At 40.4% G+C, this 24,597-nt stretch overlaps 1 protein-coding gene and 1 long non-coding RNA gene across 42 annotated transcripts in view; one reads left to right on the forward strand and one right to left on the reverse strand.

The window, feature by feature from the left end:
* Window positions 1–24,597, reverse strand: part of LOC147359629 (uncharacterized) — a 675,420-nt gene that overhangs the window by 600,697 nt on the left and 50,126 nt on the right. Inside the window, exon 4 of one of the 41 annotated variants that reach the window (XR_015141004.1) lies at window positions 8,018–8,183. The exons of 39 other annotated variants lie outside the window; for them this stretch is intronic. The gene's annotated coding sequence lies outside the window, so the exon portion shown is untranslated. Of the gene's footprint in view, window positions 1–8,017; window positions 8,184–13,950; window positions 15,392–24,597 lie in introns of those variants that run through there. One more of the 41 variants, XM_086337319.1, reaches the window with a different exon arrangement.
* Window positions 13,722–20,977, forward strand: LOC147359642 (uncharacterized). Its single transcript, XR_015141073.1, has 2 exons — window positions 13,722–13,853; window positions 20,892–20,977. It is a non-coding gene; the product is annotated as an uncharacterized LOC147359642 (long non-coding RNA).

Below are 24,597 nucleotides of genomic sequence, written 5' to 3' on the forward strand. Positions count from 1 at the left end.
TGCAAAAACCTGTGCGTTAAAATAACATGTGTGACAATGGGAGCCCAATGGGAGACACATCTCTTACCTCCATTTTATTCTAAAAGAAATGGAAACCCAAGGTCCTTTTCCATCTATCATCATTTTTTCCTCTTTCTTTCTTACAGAATTACACCACATCCCATATTTCTCTTTTCTCGGTAATCATTCTTCCTGAGACACTAATCTGAAATTCTTTATTTAATACCAGTTTTTATTTAATTAGTCAAATTCTTTTCATAATTCCTTGAGAACTCATTCCCCAGGAATGAATGCTCAATGTTTTTGCCCTCAACTCTCTAAAAGCCAGTGGACTTCTGAGCACTTTGGTTTTCTTTCCAGCTCTCTCAAAGCACTTTATTCTCAAGAACATATCCATTCTCATAGCCTCAACAATGACAACTTATCTTTATTTGAGTACTTACTATCAGAAACCCCAAACTCACAAAGGTTAATTCTGTAAAAAAGATTCACTACACAACTGACAATTTATAACAGTTAGTCTACTTTTAAGATCCCTCCCCACTTAACACACATTTCTGCTAATGTACTGAGACAACTGAGGCAGCATACACTGCTGAGCACATGCATACATCTATTAGCACCACGAAATATAAGAGCAAATCCATTTCAGAAAAGAATTGTACATCTTGTAAAAGATGCAGGATTTCATGATAGCAAAGCACAGTTCAGACACTTAGAAAGGCAGTCATATGGAAGAGTTACTTCAGTGAACAAATGAAGATAAATTTACAGGGATGATGACACGACAGATACTTCAAAGACTTCACACTGATTTGAGTATCAAAAAATTAAGAAAGATTCTTAGAAAAAACTGATGAACCCTCACAAATGTTTTACACATTTTTTCCTCTTTATAACTGTGTCAAAACAGTAAACCTGGAGAGCTTGAATAGCCAAACACTCTTGAAAAAGAAGAACAAGGTTAAAGGTATCACACTTTCTGATTTCAAGCTTCTTGCAAAGCTTCCATGGTGGCTCAGACAGTAAAGAACATGCCTGAAATGCAGGAGACCATGGTTCAATCCCTTGGTCTACAAGATCCCCTAGAGAACGGAATGGCTGCCCACTCCAGTATTCTTGCCTGGGAAATCCCATGGACACAGGAGCCTGGAGGGCCAAAGCCTATTGACGGAAAAGAGTCAGACACAACTGAGTGACTACCATGCTTTCACACTGTAATCAAGTGTGGTATTTTCATAAATGCAGACAGAACAATGGAATAGAATAGAGAGCCAAGGATAAGGATAGCCAAGACCATTCCACAGAAAAAAAAGACAGCATTTTCAACAAACGGTTGTGGGAAAACTAGATATCCACATGCAAAAGAACAAGTTCTTTCATTACCTTACACCATATAAAAAATTAACTGAAGATGGATCAAAGACCTAAATGCAAAACCTAAATCTATGAGTCTTAAAATACAGAAGAAAAGCTTCAGGACATATTTCACTGTAAATTCTTAGAAATTTGGGGGAATTTTTTTTTTTTTTTTTTTTTTTTACTCCACCTTCTTGGGATCCCTGGCTGGCTTTGAAAATTAAATTGATCAAGATAGAGTAATAGGAGAAAACATATACATTTATTTAATGTAAGTCTTAAGAAACATTAGGGTCTTCATAAGAAAATCAAGATCTGAAAAAAGAGTGAAATCTGAGTATTTTCACACTAGATTTGATCAAGAGTGGATACTCATGGAGAAATATAACAGGCCAAGGAGTATGAGGTGAGTGTAGTACACTGGGGAAGATTTAGCAAGGCCTATTTGGAGTGTTTCTGGCATCCTTTTCTCTTTGGAGATGAGGATGCACCTTTGCTTCTATAGGGAAAGCATTTCTCACTTAAGAGTATTATGACCTACTTCAGGGGTGAAAGGTGAGCAGAGGGTCAAAGTAGCATCTGCTGTTTTCTCAAATTTTCAACGTAAAATATAAAATATGCCAAGGTGCCATCTTTTAGTGTAGCATGGTCTGAACTTCATATGATATGACACCAAAAGCACAGACAAACAAAGTTAAAAGAAATAAACTGGACTACACCACAATGTAAAACTTTTGTCCATCAAGGACATAATCAATAGAGTACAAAGACAACCATGCAATGGAAGGAAAATTTGCAAACCATATATCTGACAACGAGTTAAAATCCAGAATATACAGAAAACTGTAAGATTCCACAACAACAGAAACAAAAACAACCTGATTCAAAAATGAGCAAAGAACAGTTTTCCAAATAAGACATACGAATGGCCAAAAGCACATGAAAAGATGTACATCTCTAGTCATCAGGGAAATGCAAATCGAAAACACGGTGTGATATGCAGCTCATACCCATTAAGCTGGCTATTATAAAAAGACATATAAAAAGGGAACAACTGTTGACAAGGCTGTAAAAAGCTTGGAATCTTTGTGCGCTATTTTATATTTATTTATTTACGACTGCACTGAGTCTTCATTGTGGCTGAGTTGGGCTTAGTTGCCCTGCAGTAGGTGCAATCTTCCCAGACCAGGGATCGAACCCTTGTCCCCTGAATTGGCAGGCAGATTCTTAACCACTAGACCACCAGGGAGGTGCCTTTTGGACTATTAATAGGATGAAAAATAGTGCAGTCACAATGGAAGAGCATTGCAGTTCCTCAAAATATTAAAAATTAAATTGCTGATTGGTTCACCAATTACATTTGAGTATACTCTCAGAAGACTTGAAAGCATGGTCATGAAGAGATATTTGTAAACCCATGTTCCTAACAGCACTACTCACAAAAGCCCAAAGGTGGAAGCAACTCAAATGTCCACTGATTATAGGGATGGATAAACAAAACGTGATGCATGCATACAAAAGAATAGTATTCAGCCATAGAAAAGAAAATTCTGACATGTGCTATAACCTGCATAAACCTAAAAGACATTATACTAAAATAATCCAGTAACAAAAAGACAAATACTGTGTGACTGATTACACTTACAGCAAGTATCTAGGTACTCAGACTCCGAGAACAGAAAATATCACACAGTGGGGACGTCCCTAGCAGTTCAGTGGTTACGACTCTGCACGCACACCACAGAGAGCCCAGGCTCCAACCCTGCTCAGGGAACTAAGACCCCACATGTCTTGTAGTATGGTCAAAAGTGAGGGGGAAAAAAGAAAGAAAAGAAAACGTCACAATGGTAGTTTCTAGGTGCTAAGGGCAAGGAGACATGGAGAGCTGTTGTTTAAGGGTTATGGAGTTTGAGTTTTGCAAGACTGAAACTTCCTGGGTATGGTTTGCACAACGATGTGAATGCACTTACCACCACTGAACTGCACCCTTGAAAATGACTGAGATGGTATTAAGACATTTATATTATGTGTCTTTCACCACAATTTTTAAAAATATCAAGATAGCTCAAGGGAAACAATGATAAAAATCTAAAAGGATCTTGCATTCAGATAAGTTACCAAAAGTCTTCGAAGTTTTATCCATGCTGAAGAGTCCAAGACTGACTTTTTCACTATGTGTGAGATTGTGCATAAAAGACCAACAAATCTCAAATCAACATACCAATGATTTCTTTAAATAAAAACACCAGGTGATGACAAAAAGACTAGAAAATAAGTCTGCATTTATACAGTTTTTTAGAAAGTAAGATGGAGTGTAGATTTTCAGAGACTAGTGCACAGATTCACTGGATATATGGAAACAGTGACAAGAAGAAATTAATTCTTTGTTCATTCTAAGGATTAGTGGCCAGTTGGAATTGGAATACAAATTGTTTTAAATGTAAGATACAAGTAACTGTAATCACTTTTTTCCTTTAAAATTTTTCCACTATTTCCTGATATACAGTGGTGCTCTGTATGAAACTATTTAAATGATCTTTTTACTATATATCTCTGGATAATAAAGACCTCCTTCAGTTCTGTCCTCCATGCAGATGACTTTCAACTCTATGTTTGGGCCAAAGCAATCAAAGATTTCCAAATGCCCCTGGACATTTTTACTTAAAAGTGTTTCTCTATTAATTCAAATTCAACATAAAAATGTCAAACCTATCATTGCCCTTCTAAATATTACTTTCCTATTTCTCAAAGTTATCATACATGCCACACTAACTTAAATGAAAATACTGGTGTCAGTCTGTCTTCTTCCATTTGCTCATGTGTCATTTAATGTGTCCAAGCCCTGCTGACTTCTCTTTTGAAGGCTATCTTGCATCTGAACTCCCTTTGTCCTTCCCTCGTTTCTCTCATTCTGACCCTTACCACTCGGGCCTAGGTGAGCACAACAAACTTCTCTTTTGCCTCCTCACTCCTTCTATTTTTTCCTGTTCTAATTCTACCCAAATTCATCCCTGTTAACCTTTTGTGTTGCTCTTGTTGTTTATGTGGGTGCTTTGATTTTGTTTTTTGGCAGTGCCACACAGCATGTGGGATCTTAGTTCCCTGACCAGTGATCATACACACACCCTTTCAATAGGAAGCTCAGACTCTTAACCACTGGACTACCAGTTAAGCCCGCAATCCTGTTAATCCCTTAATGCAGCTATGCTTCATCCAAAACACTATATCTTTTCTTCCACAAACATGATTTTTTTTCCTATCTCTTGGCTTTTATATCATTATCTTCTCCATGTTTTCTAACTCTCTAAATCCCATTCAGATCCCAATGCTGCCTTTCCTGATGAGCTCAAGACTAAGTGCTCTCTCCCCAGGAACACATTTTTGCCTGTATTACTCAGAAGGCAATATTCTATGCATGTAAAACCAGAAGTAAGAGACCAGGATACTTCTTAATTATATAATCATGACTCATGTGCGGTGTGTATGACAACCAATAGTTGCTATTTACTGAATACACAATATGTTAAGCACTTTCTATTTACTAATAATACCGACCATTTGTTGAGCTTTTCTTACGTGCTTGATCCTAAACACACTACATAAATGAGTCCAATAAAAGTTCTGTAGGCAGGATTATTCACCCATTCCAGTCCATCTTGGTTCGCTGATTCCTAGAATGTTTTCGTTCACTCTTGCCATCTCCTGTTTGACCACTTCCAATTTGCCTTGATTCATGGACCTCACATTCCAGGTTCTTATGCCATTATGTCTACTACCGTGGGCAGGAATCCCTTAGAAGAAATGGAGTAGCCATCATGGTCAACAAAAGAGTCTGAAATGCAGTACTTGGATGCAATCTCAAAAACGACAGAATGTTCTCTGTTCATTTCCAAGGCAAACCATTCAATATCACAGCAATCTAACTCTATGCCCCAACCAGTAATGCTGAAGAAGCTGAAGTTGTGAAGACCTGTGAAGACCTACAAGACCTTTTAGAACTAACACCCAAAAAAGATGTCCTTTTCATTATAGGGGACTGGAATGCAAAAGTAGGAAGTCAAGAAACACCTGGGGTAACAGGCAAATTTGGCCTTGGAATACGGAATGAAGCAGGGCAAAGGCTAATAGAGTTTTGCCAAGAGAACGCACTGGTCATAACAAACACCTTCTTCCAACAACATAAGAGAAGACTCTACACATGGACATCACCAGATGGTCAACACCAAAATCAGATTGATTATATTCTTTGCAGCCAAAGATGGAGAAGCTCTATACAGTCAGCAAAAACAAGACCGGGAGCTGACTGCGGCTCAGCTCATAAACTCCTTATTGCCAAATTCAGAATTAAATTAAAGAAACTAGGGAAAACTACTAGACCATTCAGGTATGACCTAAATCAAATCCCTTATGATTATACAGGATCATATAGAAGTGAGAAATAAGATTTAAGGGACTAGATCTGATAGAGTGCCTGATGAACTATGGACAGAGGTTCATGACATTGTACAGGAGACAGGGATTAAGACCATCCCCATGGAAAAGAAATGCAGAAAAGCAAAATGGCTGTCTGGGGAGACCTTAAATAGCTGTGCAAAGAAGAGAAGTGAAAAGTAAAGGAGAAAAGGAAAGATATTTCCATTTGAATGCAGAGTTCCAAAGAATAGCAAGGAGAGATAAGAAAGCCTTCCTCAGTTATCAACGCATAGAAATAGAGGAAAACAACAGAATGGGAAAGACTAGAGATCTCTTCAAGAAACTTAGAGATACCAAGGGAACATTTCATGCAAAGATGGGCTCGATAAAGGACAGAAATGGCCAAACAGAAGCAGAAGATATTAAGAAGACGTGGCAAGAATACACAGTAGATCTGTACAAAAAAGACCTTCACAACCCAGATAATACTGATGGTGTGATCACTGACCTAGAGCCAGACATCCTGGAATGTGAAGTCAAGTGGGCCTTAGAAAGCATCACTACAAACAAAACTAGTGGAGGTGATGGCATTCCGGTTGAGCTATTTCAAATCCTGAAAGATGATGCTGTGAAAGTGTTGCACTCAATATGCTAGCAAATTTGAACAACTCAGCAGTGGCCACAGGACTGGAAAAGGTCAGTTTTCATTCCAATCCCAGAGAAAGGCAATGCCAAACAATGGTCAAACTACCGCACAATTACACTCATCTCACAGGCTAGTAAAGTAATGCTCAAAATTCTCCAAGCCAGGCTTCAGCAATATGTGAACCGGGAACTTCCAGATGTTCAAGCTGGTTTTAGAAAAGGCAGAGGAACCAGAGATCAAATTGCCAACATCCACTGGATCATCAAAAAAGAAAGAGAGTTCCAGAAAAACATCTATTTCTGCTTTATTGACTATGCCAAAGCCTTTGACTGTGTGGATCACAATAAACTGTGGAAAATTCTGAAAGAGATGGGAATACTAGACCCCCTGACCTGTCTCTTGAGAAACCAGTATGCAGGTCAGGAAGCAACAGTTAGAACTGGACATGGAACAACAAACTCGTTCCAAATAGGAAAAGGAGTACATCAAGGCTGTATATTGTCACCCTGCTTATTTAACTTATATGCAGAGTATATCATGAGAAATGCTGGGCTGGAAGAAGCACAAGCTGGAATCAAGATTCCTGGGAGAAATATCAATAACCTCACATATGCAGACGATACCACCCTTATGGCAGAAAGTGAAGAGGAACTAAAAAGCTTCTTGATGAAAGTGAAAGAGGAGACCGAAATAGTTGGCTTAAAGCTCAACATTAAGAAAACTAAGATCATGGCATCTGGTCCCACCACTTCATGGGAAATAGATGGGGAAACAGTGGCTGACTTTATTACTGGGGGCTCCAAAATCACTGCAGATGGTGATTGCAGCCATGAAATTAAAAGACGCTTACTCCTTGGAAGGAAAGTTATGACCAACCTAGATAGCATATTGAAAAGCAGAGATGTTACTTTGCCAACAAAGTTCTGTCTAGTCAAGGCTATGGTTTTTCCTGTGGTCATGTATGGATGTGAGAGTTGGATTGTGAAGAAAGCTGAGTGCTGAAGAATTGATGCTTTTGAACTGTGGTGTTGGAGAAGATGCTTGAGAGTCCCTTGGACTGCAAGAAGATCCATGCAGTCCATTCTAAAGGAGACCAGTCCTGGGTGTTCATTGGAAGGACTGATGTTGAAGCTGAAACTCCAATACTTTGGCCACCTCAGGCAAAGAGTTGACTCATTGGAAAAGACCCTGATGCTGGGAAGGGTTGAGGGCAGGAGGAGTAGGGGACAACAGAGGATGAGATGGCTGGATGGCATCACCGACTCGATCGTCATGGGTTTAGGTAAACTCCGGGAGTTGGTGATGGACAGGGAGTCCTGGTGTGCTGCGATTCATGGGGTCGCAAAGTCGGACACGACTGAGCAACTGAACTGTACTGAACTGAGGCAGGATTATTAGCCCATTTTTCCAGGCAAGGAAACTAAGGTAGAGAGAAAACATACAACTTAACAAAGAAAGTTGCTAGTAATAGTGGGAAGAGCTAGAATTCAAACCCAGGCAGTTCAGATGCTCAATCCACACTCTTGACCACTACCCTGTGTTAAATTATAATGTGTCGTTTAATTGTACAGTAACCCACCAAGATATATATTGACTTACCCACTTTGAAGATTAACAAAATGAAATCCAAAGAAGACAGGAAATATCTTCAGTCACAGATATGATTAAGTGGTAATGCTCAACTTCACACCCGGGTCCATCAGACTCCATTAAACATTATTTTATATGCTTGTGCTCTTGAGATCAACACAAGTGTGTTCAAAGGCTGAAAGTGAAGTGAAAGTCACTCAGTCATGTCTGACTCTTTGCGACCCCGTGGACTAAACAGTCCATGGAATTCTCCAGGTCAGAATACTGGAGTGGGAAGCTTTTCCCTTCTCCAGGAGATCTTCCCAACCCAGGTGTCGCAACCAGGTCTCCCGCACTGCAGGCAGATTCTTTATCAGTTGATCCACAAGGGAAGCTATGGGAATTAAATAAGACCGTGCATATGTTTTATAAATGCTAAATATACCATAATGATGTTGGATTGAATTTCCTGTGAACACAGTCTTTTGTCACCACCATGCCTATTAACATTAAACAAATAGTCTCTAAATTTTAATCCTATACGTCTATTGGTCTGTTTGTTGGTCTTAAAATGTAATAGTTCATGTATAAATTCAATATATGCATTACTATACTAATAAATCATGAGTCTGTCACATATTAGCTAGTTGTTCCTATGCCAGTTTCTTATCCTATCTGTTCTTCAGCTTCCTAATTCTTTAAATGGGGACAATAGTATATATATATATTAGGTGCTGTGAGAGTTAAGCTAATTAATAGAAGTAGAGCATTTGTAACAGTACCTGGTACACAAGAAAGTGCATAAAACACCAAAATTAACTGTGATTGTGTCTATAAGAAAATATACAAAAATAAACTTTAAAGAAAATGAGAAATATGAGCTAAATAAATTTTATTTTAGTGTACTGATTAATGATATAAACTTTCCTGTCTTACCTAAAACTTTAGCAAGAAAGTATAATTGAACATGTACCACTGCTTTTTAAAGCCTGGGTATAAAACTTTGTGAAACAGTGGTTTGATGGCTTGGTTCTAAATCTCTTTTGGTTTTTAATAGCTGTCTAATTGAAAAATATACATCACAAAGAAACACAGGTCCTTATGGAAAAGTATATCCATATACAAGTCTTGGGGCTTCTCTGACAGCTCAGTTCGTAAAGAATCTGCTTGCAATGCAGGAGACCCCAGTTCGATTCCATGGTCAGGAAGATCCCCTGGAGAAGGGATAGGCTACCCACTCCAGTATTCTTGGGCTTCTCTTGTGACTCAGCTGGTAAAGAATTTACCTGCAATGCGGGAGACCTGGGTTTGATCCCTGGGTTGGGAAGATGCCCTGGAGAAGGAAAAGGCTACCCACTCCAGTATTTTGGCCTGGAGAATTCCATGGACTGTATAGTCCATGGGGTCACAAAGAGTTGGACACGATTGGGCAACTTTCACTTTCATATAAGTCTTATATTTGATCAATGAATTTCCATCTTCTATAATGTTAATCTCTTTTTTTACAAATTAAAAAAGGTATTTAGTATTTATATTTTCTACAGATGACCTTAAAGCCTACCTGAAGTATTCATTTGGACAGTTTTTTAGGAAATTAGAAAATGCATTTTCAAAGCATTATTAACATTGAAATATGAGAGTTTTACAGGTAAAATGAATCAGTCTTAATCAGGAACAAAAGCCCCATAGTGATGGAAATTTTTTTTATATATGCTTTCAAAATACTTTCTCCAAAGCATGAGGTTTCTTGTTTTTTTTTTTTTTTTTTTTAAGCCATTATTTTCTCATTTATTGTCAAAAATGTCACTTTTATTTCAAAAAGATTGGTTAAGTGGGCATATTTTGTCCAAAAAAATTGGTGCTAGATAACACAGCACCAATAGCTATTGCTTTTAGCTCACAATATATCCAAGAAAGAGTTCAAACCCAGAGGGGCTATGCTTTTCTTCCATTGTTTCATTGTTGTTAGTATTGACCTAAATTGTTAGGGTCATCTTGACCAGTAGATTCTTTGCAGAAAATATTTTAAGTCACTTGCACATTTTAAGAGTGTTCATTTATCATAATCAGTAATGCAGTGTATAAATCCATTTGACCAAGAACATGTAAACTAGAACATATCACTGTATGTTCAGAATAAGGAGGCCATCAATAACTCTGAGTCACAGAGCTCACACTTTCCTTGCAAACCATTGACACAGAATCACCCACTCTCGTGACTGAGTGACAGAGCCAGTATCGATCATATATTCAATACTAGCAAAGTTTGGTGTATTTCTATTTTCTCAAGATTAAAAACTAAATAGAAATTGGAGTTCTAAAACCTGGTGCCTCAGTGGTAAAAATAATCCGTGTGCCAATGCAGGAGACACTACTTCAATCCCTTGTGGGCAAGAGCCCCTGGAGAAGAAAACGGTAACCCACTCCAGCGTTCTTGCCTGGGAAATCCCACGAACAGAGGAGCCTGGCAGCCTACAGTGCCCAGGGTCACAGAGAGTCAGACATGACAGCACCTAAACAACAACAAAACGTTTTCTTCAGGCACCTTAAGGGACAACCTTGCACATCCCTAGAATGTACACACCCTATATTGGAAATGACTGCACTAAGCTGTCTCATGCCAACAGTGACACCACATGGTCACCAAGGAATAACACAATTTATGTTTTTTCCCAGACCTCTATTCTTCCCATTAAAGAGACTCAAGCACTCACAGCTTGCTTCTTTCTGTTCTTCACTATCCTAATTGTCAGATTGGAACTTGTAGCCTGAACCTAACCAGGTCACTTGCCTGATAAACACGAATATTTATGTTTTGACAGGATTTATCTATTTCTGCTTTATTGACTATGCCAAAGCCTTTGACTGTGTGGATCACAATAAACTGTGGAAAATTCTGAAAGAGATGGGAATACCAGACCACCTGATCTGCCTCTTGAGAAATTTGCATGCAGGTCAGGAAGCAACAGTTAGAACTGGACACGGAACAACAGACTGGTTCCAAATAGGAAAAAGAGTATGTCAAGGCTGTATATTGTAACCCTGTTTATTTAACTTATATGCAGAGTACATCATGAGAAACGCTGGACTGGAAGAAGCACAAGCTGGAATCAAGATTGCCGGAAGAAATATCAATAACCTCCGATATGCAGATGACACCACCCTTAAGGCAGAAAGTGAAGAGGAACTAAAAAGCCACTTGATGAAAGTGAAAGTGGAGAGTGAAAAAGTTGGCTTAAAGCTCAACATTCAGAAAACAAAGATCATGGCATCTGGTCCCATCACTTCATGGGAAATAGACGGGGAAACAGCGGAAACAGTGTCAGACATAATTTTTCTGGGCTCCAAAATCACGGCAGATGGTGACTGCAGCCATGAAATTAAAAGACGCTTACTCCTTGGAAGGAAAGTTATGACCAACCTAGATAGCATATTCAAAAGCAGAGACATTACTTTGCCAACAAAGGTCCGTCTGGTCAAGGCTATGGTTTTTCCTGTGGTCATGTATGGATGTGAGAGTTGGACTGTGAAGAAGGCTGAGTGACGAAGAATTGATGCTTTTCAACCGTGGTGTTGGAGAAGACGCTTGAGAGTCCCTTGGACTGCAAGGAGATCCAACCAGTCCATTCTGAAGATCAGCCCTGGGATTTCTTTGGAAGGAATGATGCTAAAGCTGAAACTCCAGTACTTTGGCCACCTCATGCGAACAGTTGACTCATTGGAAAAGACTCTGATGCTGGGAGGGATCGAGGGCAAGAGGAGAAGGGGACGACAGAGGATGAGATGGCTGGATGGCATCACTGACTCGATGGGCGTGAGTCTGAGTGTACTCAGGGAGTTGGTGATGGACAGGGAGGCCTGGCACACTGCGATTCATGGGGTCGCAAAGAGTCGGACACGACTGAGCGACTGATCTGATCTGATCTGATCTGAAGTGAGGTCAAGAGTCTCCCAATGTAACATGTGAAATGCGCAGGATATTGTTCAATTCAAGATTACTCAGCATATGAAGATCCAGGAAGTCCTCCATCCACTAAGAAAAGACCAGCAACAGACAGCGACCTCAAGATGACAGGGGTTATGACCTGCAGTGTGTGGCCCCCAAATTCAGGCACTGAAGCCCCAACCACCAGTACCTCTGGTGTGACTACATTTGGAGACAGAGTCCTTAAAAGGAGATTAAGTCAAGATAAGCCATTGGGGTTGGCTCTAATTCAATCTACTCAGTGTCCTTATAAGAAGAAAAAAATCACACACACAGAGACACCAGGGCTGCCCACGTACCATGTGAAAGCCCACATGAGACACAGCAGGAAAGCAGCTGTCTGTAAGGCAGGGAGACACCAAACCTGCTGGTAGTGCCTTAACCTTGGACGCCCAGCACCAGAACTTCGAGAAAACTAATTTCTGTTGTTTAAAGCACCCAGTCTACAGCGCTCTGTCAGGGCAAACTGAGCAAAGTAACACACTGATCTCATCATTTTCTGCAAAGACTTTTTAAAATGCCACAGCAAGCAGTAGGGAATATTCTCACAATGACTGGAAATACAGGAAATCTCAGCAGAGAAATAAAGACTGGAATGGAAATTTTAGAAAGGTAAGGTGTAACCACCATATCTACATATGTGTACATATAGACATATACACACTAGATGGACACTGAGATGACAGAGAAAACAGTGAACCTGAAAATAGATCAAGAGAACTCATCCACTCTAAACAACAAAGAGAAAGGAGACTGAATAAAAATTAACCAAGTCACAGGGACCTGTGAGGCAAAAATAAAAGGCAAAAATCCTAAAATTAAGGTCCCTTGAGTCCCAAAATTAGAGGAGGAGGAGGATGGTGCTAAAAATACTGGGGGAAATAATGGCTTTAAAAATCCCCAAGTCTTTAGTAAAATACTTAAACCTACAGATTCAAGAAATCAAGCAAAACTCTGACAGGAGAAACTCAAAGAAATCCACACATAGGCCAGTGGGTAGTGGAGACCACAGGACTAACGAATACAGGCAGAAGGGAACATGAATTTTGAACTGGGTATATGTGAAGCCAGACTGTTTTCATATTCAAAGTCACAGCCCAGAGACTTCTCAGCAGTCCTGCTGATAAACAGACCCTAAGTGCCAGCAAAGAATCCAAAGGAGAACTGAACACCCCCTTGAAGGCGAACCAGAGCGTGTTAACTACCAGTGGTGACACCACAATTACAGGCAAAGGTTTGCTGGGCAGAAGGGGGCGCCTGTGAAACGCCGCAGGGCATCGACACAGTGAGCAGCAAGTTCCACCAATTAATGAAGTGCTTCTGAGCAGTTCTGTCTACAAGGTTTCTGAAAGAAGCCACGGCTGCACCAGCTAAGGCCCCTGGGAACTGGGAACAAACTCATTCTCTGGCAGCGGGGATGCGAGAAACCCAGCATCGCCATGGCTACCAGCAGAGCCTCTCTCAAAGCCTTTCAGGAATCTCTACTATTTGTGGAAACTGGGGAGCATTCCCCAAAGGCCAGCATCCCTCTGCTCTCCAACACTTCCAGTGGTTGCCTCTCTTAACCGTCCCTCAATCCAGTTGAAAAGCAAGAGGGCGCCCGTACACTCCACTCATGCTTGGGACTCTTCCTTGGTGACACTCATCAGGAATGCCTCCATCAGACACCCTGCTGGAGAGGTGATCCCAGCATTTTCACTTTGCCAGAAGTCCTGTATGTTCACAGATCCCGATCTGGAACCTCGGTAGCATGCTCTTAAACTCCTTACATGATTGGAGGGGAAAAATAGATCCTCATTGATGTGACCAATGTACCAGTTAAAGGACCCAAGCCTTTCTTTTGCTTTCTGTGTTGTTTTCCCAACATAATTGCAAAGAGAGGTGAGTGACAACTAATGTAATCTCTGTTGTATATTTGCCAGGAAAGCTTCCTACGGGGGCCAGCGGTGGATGTTCATCTGCATTTTTTCAAAGAAAATAAGGAAAACATGTAGATTGGTTTAATAAGTTAATGTTTTGGAGAATAATAGAAATTGATTTTTCAATTAGCTTAAGTTCTTATTATAAATCCAGACTCTCCCAATCAACTAACAAAACAAATATTAAAAGAAACTATCCAAAAAATAGAGTCTGTGAGGTCTTCTGTTCAGTGGTTCCTCCCAACACTGCACATCTATTTGTCTTTTCTGGTCAGTATATCTCCATTATTCCAGGAGGGATCTCAATTCACTTTTAGAATGATGTCTCTGAAAATTGCCCCTTCTGCAACCTCTGGCCAAATATGAGGCTCTGTTGGGAACCACCAGTGATCATATCTCAATTGCTTAACCCTGGGGTTTGCATCTGACCCACAGCAGGCCAAAGTTCTTCCCAGTGATTTTCAGAATACAGTTAAAGAGGAAACATCTGTTCCCTTTGGGTGGGAAGCTGAAGAAGGGATCCCTGGGTTCCAGATATGGACAAGTGCTTTGTGTAAAGGAATGAAGGTGACCTGCAGAGAAAGGCAAAGACATGGTAAGAAGACATTCTGGTCCTTGGTCTCGGGTGTATTTGGTGGATTGATACATAATGGGCCCCAATAAGCCACGCCTCCTGGGACACACAGCCTTGCACAGTCCCCGTCCACATTAACTTGGTTGGGTCTTGGCCAAGTGACTTGCTTTGGCCATAGGACATCAGCAAACGCAATGCAAGCACAGGCTTGGAAAGCACTTGCACAATGGGACCTACACTTTCTCTTGCTGCTTTCAGAACTTGGTCTTCCAGCCTGCTGGAGATAGATGACCCAGCCAATAGTCAGCAACAGTTGCCAGACATGAGAAAGATCATCATAAACCATTTGGTCCCAGTCACGCCATGATGGAAGGTAAAAGAAAAGCCCAGGTGTCCCAGACACCCCAGCCATCTAGCTAAGGTCACAGCAGTAACACTACGCCCAGGTGACACCACATGGAGCAGAGATGAGTTTCCCAGATGAACCCAGCCCAAGTCACCAATCCACAGATTCATCAAGTAAAGATTTGTCTGAATTTAAACTAAAAGTCACTCGATTTTCAAGTGACTTGTTATGAAGACAAAGCTGACTCATACAGCCTTCTTGAAGGTACTCTATTCTTGCTTTTCTCATAAAGGCAATATATTCTCCAGTTTGTCCAATTTGCTGTGTAGGATTAAGTGCCTTCCTAATGGTCAATCACTCCTTTTCCTTTGACTACAAAATCTTCATTTTGTGTAGGGAGGCAATGTACCTAAGTAAACTACTCACTCTGTCCACTTCTCTTTCTGTAGATATCATCATATGACACAGTTAAAGCCTTAGAGAAGGATATGAACAATCAATGAGACAGACCATACCTTTTCCACTTTCTACCTTCTTTCATACTAGAACACAGATGTGATGACTGGGGTCTCAGCAGCCACTTTGATTAAATGAGGGAGAAAAAAAAAAAAAAAGAGTAAATGAGCCATGAGTGAAAAATAAAAGACATCAGATCTGATATTGTTGAGCTTCTAAAGCAATGCCATGAGCATCTAACTCCAAAAATGTTACTGTAACAGAAGGGAAAGTGGCAGGGCACAACTTCTCAAGATACACCCCAAGAACGACATACCCCAAGGGCACAACATCAACAAACGAGAATTAAATTGGACCAAGATGGCAAGACCAAGACCTTGATCCTCAATCAGCAAGTGAAATGACACACCCAAGGTGCCCTGACAGTTCCAAGGCAGCGTTAAAAGACCAAGGAGTGGGTGCTGGCCCAAATCTCCGCCCCTTCCCAAAAACAGTTGGAATAATCCTCCCACTCATTAGCATGTGAAATTACCCAGCCTATAAAAACCATTCTGTCTGTGGAGTGTCCTTCTCTCTGAATCTGAATAAATTCACTTCTTACCTATCACTTTGTCTCTCACTGAATTCTTTCTGTGATGAGACATCAAGAACCTGAGTTTCATTAGGTCCAGAAACCAAGTATCATGGGTTTTGGCTGGATTTGAGTTCCAGCCACGTGGGTTCGTATCCCAAACTGGGTTTTGGCTGGCTTCAAGTCCCAGGACATGGGTTCAAGTCCCAATCTGTGGTAAATGGTTTCATTACTGGACAACATAATCAGAAACTTGGTTCTGAGACAACTGTGTAGAGTGAGTCTCGGGTATACAAAGCCAAAGACAATTTTAAATGATTTAAGTTACAGTTTTGTCACTTGTGGCCAGAAGAGTCCTGCCTAGTGATTGGGGCTTTCCTCTGGGGAGTCCTCTGGCTACTTCTGAATGCCACACCTTGAGGTGCCTGACCCCTCTTGACTCTCTGATTTGCCTGCAGACACAAAGTCATTTCCATTTTCCTTCTTAAAATACATGAGATAGTGGATGCTTCCAAAATGTATTTCATTAAAGTCCAAAATAATAAAACACACATATAAGAAATACAAAGAGCATGTAAATGTCATGTTCCCATATTTGATCCTAAAAATGCCAAAAAAGCTTAAGAGCCCCTATTCTAATCTCTTTACTTTATGGTACTAGTTCTCAAAGTGGAGGCCCTGACAGGAGCATCAGTATCTCTGGAGAACTTGTTAGAAATGCGAATTCCCAGGCCAGCCCAAACCTACTGAATCCAAACCATGGTGGTAGGGTGTTTTGCCAAAAGTTTTCACTTTCGTTTCTGGTTCAAAGGATTTGTTAACAAAATAAACCACTCGTTTTATACAAATAAATATTCCAAATATTTATTAGAGAATTATAGAGCTTACTTTCAATATACTAATATTAAAAGAGAAATAGAAACAGCAGAAGATAATCACCAAATTGGAGTCAACATGCCGAATTAAATGGCGCTGGGAAGTCCCAAGTCACAGCACATCTGGAGTCCCATTTGGGAAAAGGTCCCAGGCAGCATGTCTGGTCTGTGTGTGAGACCTCAAAGATTGCAGTTCAGAGTTCCACTATTAATCCCAGGATACAAATAGATACCATCACCAATGTGTGAGCAAACTGCAAGCCTGGGTTCATGGTAATGCTGTTTGTTTTGTCTTGTACAACTCGGAATGTTGTCAAGCCTGGGACTTGGTTGGCCAGGCCCCTCCAGGGGCTCAACCATCTCCACATTCATCTCCCATCTTATCTACGGTGCTGCAAGTTTTGCACTCACGGCAGGCAGTCATTCCTGGTCACTCACAGTCAGGGCAGTGTCCAGGCAGGTTAGAAGCAAGGTCAGAGGCCTGCTTTCTTTGTCTCTGAAGCCTAAGCAAGACCATTTATTTAATTTCCCTCACAGTTAGCCCCAGGATTGTTTAGGCCAAAGAGCATAGGAAGAAGACAAAATAACATGAGCAGTCTTTTTAATTTCTATAAACACCAATGTAGAACATATTGTAGGTTTTAGGGAAAACAGTCCATTCATAGTAATTGATGAAGTGCTCCAATAAGTGGGGTTCTCAAACTCGAGAAGTTGGTCCTTTCACAGGCTTGTCACAGTCTGTCAGTAAATGGGCACAGTTATCAAAGCCTAGATAATTTAACCACCGCTGCAAGAGTCTATGACTTTGTGTTTCTACTGGCCAATGGTAGGGCAGGTGAAGCTGTCTTGGGTGTTGGCCAGGTGATATTCTTGTATGATCACGTGGAGATCCATTTGCTTCATTCTCAAAGAACAAACTTAACAAGAGGGTTAAAGCGGCATACAAGTAGAAGAGCTGTCAAGGTGCCTAGAATAAAAGCTAGCCAGGAAACCAGGACCAGACTTTGGCCCAGGATGTTACTGTTTCTCTAGGTATGAGAAGATGCAAGAGTTTGGGTTCAGAAAAAAGGAAAAACAAAAAAATCTTTACCTGAAAACATCTATCTGAAGGCCTGTTTTGCCCATTTTTCCCAGAGCACAGAGTGAGTGCCTAATTTCTGATATGACCCTGAATTCCTTTAAGGGGGTGCTGAAGTTCAGCAGCGTAGTAGCCATTATTTAATCTTTGCAGTGGCAGTCTGCAAGTGCCAGGCTCCAGGGAGCAGGGCCCCTTCATAGCCATAGATTTGATCATGTTTTGGGGGCATTTCATGGCCATCGGGTCCCATGATGCTGGAAAGGCTCATTCCCAGGTCTAGCGAAGATTCCATCGACAGGCCACTCAGTGTGCTATTAAAGGACCAGGCCCTATGAATAGAAAACGTCTCTGGACCATTCCTGTCTTACTAGCCTCTTGGGCCAGGAAACGATTCCCTCTTGTTGCTTCTTCCCGTACCTGGAGTTACATTATTATAATCATTGATCTCATATTTTATCAGTGGCTCAGTCACATACTTGGTAATGTAAGAGATAACAATTTTCTGCAACAGGTGACATAGACAATGATATAGATCGCAGTTATCAGTAAGGTCACAAGCAAGAATTTAAGTCAAGAACTTTCCTTAGGTATAGCCCAGTATACCCCAGATCATCTGACTTAGTTAAATGATTACAGCCAGGTATTAATCTCTTGGTTGTACATCACGGAACATCTGATCTTTATCCAGAGATTGACTATTGATATAAACTTTAGAAACAAAATTAGCGTGTCTTTTAATAACTGAACTAAAATTTTAACAATAACACTTAACAAGGAACCATTTCAGAAGTGAGTAACAAAACTAGAATTTAATGTTTAGTGAAACATAAACATTTTTCCTTGTGAGAGCATTAACCTTGCAGCCAGGGAAGGCTTTATCCCATCAAATAAAACTGAGGTTTGTCAGGGAGCTGGGAAAAGCCAAGCGGCCATCTTGGATTTCCCATAGCCCTGACTGATTCATAGCTACCTCTTACCCATTTTAAATTCCCCAGTTTAGGAACAGACTATTGCCATGTTTTAAGGACATCAGGATAGCAACAATCTGGCAGTGAGGGGTTAACTTTGTAGAAGCAGAATGACCTTTAGCTACATGTACCAAAATCTTCATAGATCATTGTGCAATACTGCACATTTACTTTACTAAAGTAACAGAAGATTTTAACAAACATAAATCACTTCAAGGAGGAGAAATTCACAACCTATTGCTCAAAAGCTGCATTCTAAGAAAAGTTTGTTCTCTTAACAGAGAGAGCAAACCAAATTCCAGTCTGGTACCAGCTCACTGTGAGTAACAAAATTTGTTTATCTGGTTAATCTTTGAAAGATTTCTTCATAAATCTTAAAAAAGTAATAGTGTTCTTTCAAAGGTATGAGAGTAAAACCACAGAAGGCATTTTTAAAATCTCATTATATTGCAATTGACAAAGCAACCTGGTCACTACTCTGACATGCAACACTTTACTATGATAAATGGAATTATAACTGACAACATTTTATCAGGATACATCAGGTGTTTATGAATTCCACATATTTTTTAGCATATCCATAGTAACACCAACCACAGGGTTTAACCTGAGAAGATTTATCACTCCTTAAACAATACTTCCCATGTAATTTAACATGTCAAATGAACCCATGTAGTTTAATATCTCTCTTTGAGAAGTCTCAAGGATCCTCTGAAGTACCCCAAAGTGAGCTAGAGGTCAAAAGAACTTCATTAGAATTTAATTTTAGGAAGTTTTGCCAAAACATCAAAAGGTTTTATAATACTTAGTGAGATAGGATCATTTAGGTCACTATGCAACAACAGTTATTCACTTAGCCAAAGTTAACAAAAGATTTCAAAGTAAACATAGAACAGATCACTTTAGGCATAAAGAAACTTAAAACCCATTATCAAAGGCAGTTCAACATCTCAAGAAAATTTGTATTATGCACTAACCTCTTCTTGGGGTCTACTTGCCATAAAACCTGTCTCTCTCTAGTTTTGTTTTTTTAATCACTTTGCTCATTTAGAAACAGCCACCTGTAAGTCAGACCTACTTTCTTTTTTCTTAATAAAATGTAATTATATTTCTCATACTTTTTAACTAAAAACACATTCTCTTTTCCTTAAGCAATCATGAACTGTCCTTTATATTAGCATTCTATAGATTAGTGAACATAAATACCAGTGATAATTTCTAAAAACATTTGCTTTCTTAGAGAGAACATCTCAGGATGGCACCAAACATATTCATTAATTGTCCAAAATCTCTTTAGTTTCTCTGTAAGAGGAAGTTATAGCATCATGCACGCTAAGTTGCTTCAGTCATGTCTGACTCTTGGAGACCTCATGGACTGTAGCCCGCCAGGCTCCTCTGTCCATGGGATTTCCCAGGCAAGAATATTGGAGTAGGTTGCCATTTCCTCCTCCAGGGGATCTTCCTGACCCTAATATTCCTGCTCCTCCTGCACTGTCAGGCAGGTTCTTTACCGCTAGTGCCACCTGGGAATCCCCAAGGGGAGGTTAGTGTTCAGTAATTAATGTTTCAAAATCTTATTTATTTGGAAATGACCTAGCTATTCAATAAACTTTCATCACTTAGTTTAGCACAACCCTAGAAATCCAAATTACCCCAATCTGGAGAGACTATTTAGACAGACATTCCTAAACTCGAATTATTCTTAATAGAGTTTATCTAAAAGCTCTTGTCTCATTTATATTTTTAAAGTTTCTTCACTCGAGTTACTTTCCTTGTTGACAAAGTTAGTTTACATTAAGCCTAGGCACAATGAAAGTATTACACAATATTGATGACTCAAGACATGTCTTAATTAGATTCGCAAACAGATATCTCTAGTTCACGTGAACCTGAAATGCATTTAGGTTAACTTCTCTTCTAATTGTTTAATTTGTAAGCACTTACTTTTGTTTAAGTCAATTGAATTAGAGCTCATTTACAAACCAACTTCAGCAATGTGACCCAAAAGCAAAGATGTACACTGAGACATAATACATAAATCCAGACAGAGATCTCATAGTTTTCCCCTTGAGATTTAAAATGTCTCTCTCTTTTTGTTTCCCCCCATGACTTGAAATTCTAATTTGGACAAGGCTGAGGACAGATCCAACCAGGCCATTCTGAAGGAGATCAGCCCTGGGATTTCTTTGGAAGGAATGATGCTAAAGCTGAAACTCCAGTACTTTGGCCACCTCATGCGAAGAGTTGACTCATTGGAAAGGACTCTGATGCTGGGAGGGATTGGGGGCAGGACGAAAAGGGGACGACAGAGGATGAGATGGCTGGATGGCATCACTGACTCGATGGACCTGAGTCTGGGTGAACTCCGGGACTTGGTGATGGACAGGGCGGCCTGGCATGCTGCGATTCATGGGGTTGCAAAGAGTCGGACACGACTGAGCGACTGAACTGAACTGAACTGAGGACAGACAAATTGGGCTGTGCATTTCAAGGACGTGACAAAGGTCGCTTGCTGTGCTGAGTCACTTCAGTCATCTCCAAGTCTTTGCAACCTTATGAAATGCAGCCCACCAGGCTCCTCTGTCCATGGGATTCTCCAGGCAAGAATACTGGAGTGGGCCGCCATGCTCTCCTCCAGGGGATCTTCCTGACCCAGGGATTGAACATGGGTTCAATGCATTTCCTGCATTGGCAGTCAGTTTATCTACCACTAGCACCATCTGGACAGCCCAGGCAAAGGTAACTGGAAGCTTTTTTCTAGGTAGGCTTTTTAACAAGCTCAGATCAGATCAGATCAGCTAGCTGTCTTTCATTGCATATGCAAAAAGCACTGGTTTTGCAGTTTCAAAGTAAAAAAAAACAATTTCATTTCAATCAGTTTGCTCCAGAATCTAAAGAATATCATGGCCATCCTGTGTCCAAAAGTGTCATCTTTTATAGCCAAAATATAGATCAAATGGTGTTCACATTGTCTCTGACAACAGGGGCAGAAAAGAAACTTGCTAGAGTGCGGGAAGGAGTTGGGGAAGCTAGGTTCCCCCTCTCCTCTGAGAAATAGAGGAAGCTAGAAAGCAATTAGCTGATACAGAAGGAAACAGAGGAAGAAGGGGGGCAGATAAGGCAGCAGCAAGATAGCAAGTGGACAAAGAAAGGAGAGAGAAAGGAGAGTTAGGGCTGTGGACTGGCTCAAGGGAGAGCTGATCTAAAGGAAAATGAAGATTGATCAGTTAAATATAATTTTGGCATGGTAACATGGACAACCATCCTCACAGATCACATAATTCATTTTCCAATTGTAACTTCTCTCTAGACAATTTTAAGTTAGCTTCACGTACCTTACAGGAGGCAGAAAGGAGGATCAAGCCTCTTATCCAGCACGGCACATTCTTATCCTTTCTCAGTCAGTGTGACCCACAAACATTCAATAACTTTTAAAGGTTTGGCCCACTTTAATGTAAAGTTCCAATTCTCACACAATCCAGTGAATCTGTCCCATGTGTTAGCTAATGAGCAATAAGGTGAATCTTCCCATCTGGGAATAAAAAAAACTTCATCAATCTTAATCTCTATCTTATTATTATTAGAGTGGCATTTTGTTTCACAAGTCCTGCTCACAGCACCAATTAATGTTTTGCCGGAAAGTTCTCCTTTTTGTCTCAGGTTCAAACACTTTGTTAACAAGATAAGCCACACATTTTATGCAAATAAATAATACAAATAATTATTAGAGAATTATAGAGCTTAATTTCAATATACTAACATTAAAAGAAGGCAGAAATAGAAACAGCAGAGGATACATCACCAAATTGGGTTCAACATTCAGACTTAAACAGAGCTGGGAAGTCCCGTGTCACAGCGTATTTGGAGTACCAACTGGGAAAAGGTCCCAGGCAGCGAGTCTCCTCAGTGCGTGAGACTTCCAAAACTGTAGTTCAGGGGTTCCTGCTTATAATCCCAGGACCCAAACTGATATCATCAATCTGTGAGCAAATTGCAAGCCTGGGTTCATGTTAATGCTCTTTGTCTTGTACAACTTGGAATGTTGTCAAGCCTGGGGCTTGGTTGGCCAGCCCCGCTCCAGGGGCTCAACAATCTCAAGATTCATCTCCTATCTTATCTGTGGTGCTGCAAGTCTTGCACTCACAGCAGGCAGTCACTCCCGGTCACTCACAGTCAGGGCAGTGTCCAGGCAGGTTAGAAGCAAGGCCAGAGGCCTGTGTTGCTTTGTCTCTGAAGCCTAAACAAGACTATCTATTTTACTTCCCTAACATGGGGGTAGCAATAAGTGCTTTAAAAAGCTATGCAGGAGATTCTGATGTAGCCAGTGTCTGACAGCCACTACCTTAGAATACTTATCTGCCAGTTTCTTGTGGCTTCTTTTCTTCCAGGCAGTGTTAGGTAGAGCCCAGGGTTTGGAATCGGAGTCCTTGGTGCCATATTGTGACCTCAGCATATCATCTGTGACATCTTGGGCCAATTGACCAACCTCTAACTCTGGGGTCTTAATTTCTGCACAGGTAAAATGGGATATTCCTTGACGTGATTGTTGAAAGGTTAAGTGAGATGAGACCAGCCAAATGACAACTCATCTGTCCCACTGCATGCAAGTACTGAACAAAGTCAGCGAGTCCTCTTAAAGTCTGCATCTCAGTTATGTGGCCATGGGTCAGTCTGGTGTGTACAGTCATCTTATCTTCAAAAAAAAAAAAATTCTCTAAATTCAGTTCAAATCTCCTAATACCCCTAGATACTCCCACTCCAGTCAGGTGTCAAGATGAAGAGTCCAGTTTATTTCTTAACTGATTTACTACAATTACTGACGCATCACTCCCAGGCCTTTCCTGACTGAGGATGGAGGAATTTTCCTCTGGAGCATTTCCATCCTCCCCAGCTTCAACGGGCTTCCATCAATCTGCTTCTCTCCACTAAATCATAAACAGCCTCCAACCGTATCATAAATGCTCTCAGAGAAAATCACACTCAGAATCAACCACTCACTCACGGGAACCAACATAGAAGCATCAGAAGGTAAGATGGACACAGGAGCACAGTCCATTTCCATGTGTGTGTGTTTGTATGTTTAACAGTTTATTACTTTGAATAAGGAATCCATACTGTGATTAAAAGGTTTAAATATGATAAAAGAGAATGTAATGCATAGTTATTCTCTTTCCCACCTTTGGCACTTACGTTCCAACTCAAGGCAACCATGTTTATGAATTTTTAAGTAAACTTACAGAAAGTCTGTATGTGCAAAAATCACGGGGGAAAACTCATTACATGTGTGTGTGTGTGTCTGTGTATCTCATCCTTTGTTTTCCACAAAATGTAGAACATTATACACAGTTTGTACCAGGAACATGGAAAGCATGACCAATAAGATTAACAAGAAATCCGGATAATCTGCAAAGTCCAACAGAGGGCATGCCTGATAATCTGGGTGATGTTTCTGCAATAAAAGAATCGTACCCTGCCTTTTGTGTCTCTGGCTGCACAGCTGCTCTTTTGATGGCTGTGTCCGCGTGTGTGTGCATGTGTGCGTGTGTGTACACACAATGTCCAATACTTGCTCAGTAGATGCTTGCTATATGTCTGAAGGCAAATCAAAATCTTTATAGACAGGATTTATATTTTACACTCAAGATCAGATATTCTCCAAGTGGTCCTAAAATTCAGATGATGAATGACAGCTTCCAATACTACACACATATGTGTCTATAATCAAAATAGACAGCGTAGAGAAGTTTTCTTTTTTAAACTGTGGACTTTAGAATTAGACACACTTAAACATGAAGCCTAATTCTGTTATTTTCTCTTTGTCTTTTTGGAAAACTAGTT

This window comes from Bos grunniens, chromosome 14 (assembly GCF_055505025.1).
Source record: "Bos grunniens cultivar Pamir isolate PY7600 chromosome 14, Bosgru_T2T1.0, whole genome shotgun sequence".
In the NCBI taxonomy this organism is placed as follows: domain Eukaryota; kingdom Metazoa; phylum Chordata; class Mammalia; order Artiodactyla; family Bovidae; genus Bos; species Bos grunniens.